At 52.1% G+C, this 1,868-nt stretch overlaps 1 protein-coding gene across 1 annotated transcript in view; it reads left to right on the top strand.

Annotated features, from left to right (window-relative positions):
• The first annotated feature begins 831 nt into the window (after positions 1-831).
• LOC140188982 (pyruvate carboxylase, mitochondrial-like) overlaps positions 832-1,868 on the top strand; it is a 1,128,593-nt gene continuing 1,127,556 nt past the window's right edge. The window contains 1 exon segment of the mRNA XM_072245643.1: positions 832-888. The gene's annotated coding sequence lies outside the window, so the exon portion shown is untranslated.

Raw genomic sequence — 1,868 nt, 5'->3', positions numbered from 1 at the left:
TCTGGGGAGGGGTAATTGGTGTTTGAGGAGGTATTTGGGGGCGTAATTGGTGTTTGAGGAGGTATCTGGGGAGGGGGTAATTGCTATTTGAGGAGGTATCTGGGGGGTAATTGGTGTTTGAGGATGTTTCTGGGGAGGGGGTAATTGGTGTTTGAGGATGTACCTGGGGAGGGATAATTGGTGTTTGAGGAGGTATTTGGGGGCGTAATTGGTGTTTGAAGAGGTATCTGGGGAGGGGGTAATTGCTATTTGAGGAGGTATCTGGGGGGTAATTGGTGTTTGAGGAAGTTTCTGGGGAGGGGGTAATTGGTGTTTGAGAATGTTTCTGTGGGGTAATTGCTGTTTGAGGAAGTTTCTGGGGAGGGGTAATTGGTGTTTGAGGATGTTTCTGGGGAGGGGGTAATTGGTGTTTGAGATTGGTGTTTGAGGAGGTATCTGGGGAGGGGGTAATTGGTATTTGAGGAAGTTTCTGGGGGGGGGGTAATTAGTGTTTGAGGATGTACCTGGGGAGAGATAATTAGTTTTTTGAGGATGTATCTGGGGGAGGGGTCACTGCTGAGATTTGGAGTGCCAGGAGGGGACGTCGGGTCATTGAATGACGTTGCGTGAGTGTCAGGAGGCGTGGCCAGTAAGATGAGGGCTCGCAGGGGGCGGGGTTGCTGAGGTGCGGGAGATTCGGGGGCGCGACCTCTTGAATTTTCTTATTGAATACTGTCACGTGACATTTTAACTCGCCTTTTAGTTGATTGGCCGCCGCTTGAGCCAATCGCACAACTCGATGCGGACACACGTCCAATGGGATTGCGGAGTGGGCGTGGCGCGCACACGCGGTGCAGGTCGGTGGGAGAGGCAGCGGCAGCGGCAGCGGCAGCGGAGGAGGAGGAGGAGGTAAGGTGGAGGGGCTTGGGTCCCCCCTTCCCTGGCCCCGGCTCCGGCTCCGGCATCGGGCTGAGCAGCCACTCGGTTCTTCCCTGACGGGTGCCGGGCGATCGGAGTTAGCAGCTGTGGGTCTGGTCCTGGGCTCGGAGTCCAGATGCCCTCAGCCACAGGGTCGGGGGTTGGTCCAGGATCGGCTCCGGATTGTGCAGATTCCTCTCCAGGTTCTGCCCTGGCGGCTCCGGGTCCCGAGCCAGCCTGGTGCTGATGCAAAGTTGCGTTCATTCTGGTGCACTCATGCTGACACGTTGTATCTGTGTCTGGTCTTCGGCTCTGGCGTTGCCTGCTGTGGTGTGAACGTTGCTGTACTCTGGGTACTGAGGATCCTTATGTAATGTCCAGTCAACTTTGGCGGAATCCCAGGTCTAATCTGGTTGTCATTATATGGCCCCCGGGCAAGATTTACTCCATTAAAGATCGGGTATATACCGAAGACAGGCTCAGTCTGGAATCAGCGAACCATTCGGGGCAGGTATTGTGCAAAACTTCACTGTCACCTGAGTGAGCTTCTCATATCTGATATTAAAGGTTGTTAACTTGCTCTTATTGCACTGTGAGTAACCAAAGCCCTTGCTGATTCCAGCAGCACCCTTGCCTGTTGCCTGATACAGAGTGCACTGTTCGCAGACCAATTTAATCCTGAGTTTCTCGACAGTCTCTATATCATTACCAGGAGCTTGCAGTACTCATAGTCATACTTCATTGATCCCGGGGGAAATTGGTTTTCGTTACAGTTGCACCGTAAATAATAAATAGAAATAGAACCATAAATAGTTAAATAGTAATATGTAAATTATGCCAGTAAATTGTGAAATAAGTCCAGGACCAGCCTATCGGCTCAGGGTGTCTAACCCTCCAAGGGAGGAGTTGTAAAGTTTGATGGCTGCAGGCAGGAATGACTTCCTATGACGCTCTGTGCTGCATCTCGGTGG

The sequence above is a fragment of the Mobula birostris genome, chromosome 28, assembly GCF_030028105.1.
Source record: "Mobula birostris isolate sMobBir1 chromosome 28, sMobBir1.hap1, whole genome shotgun sequence".
Classification (NCBI taxonomy): domain Eukaryota; kingdom Metazoa; phylum Chordata; class Chondrichthyes; order Myliobatiformes; family Myliobatidae; genus Mobula; species Mobula birostris.
The sequence above is the reverse complement of the archived record's forward strand: the minus strand, read 5'-3'. Positions and strand labels throughout refer to the sequence as shown.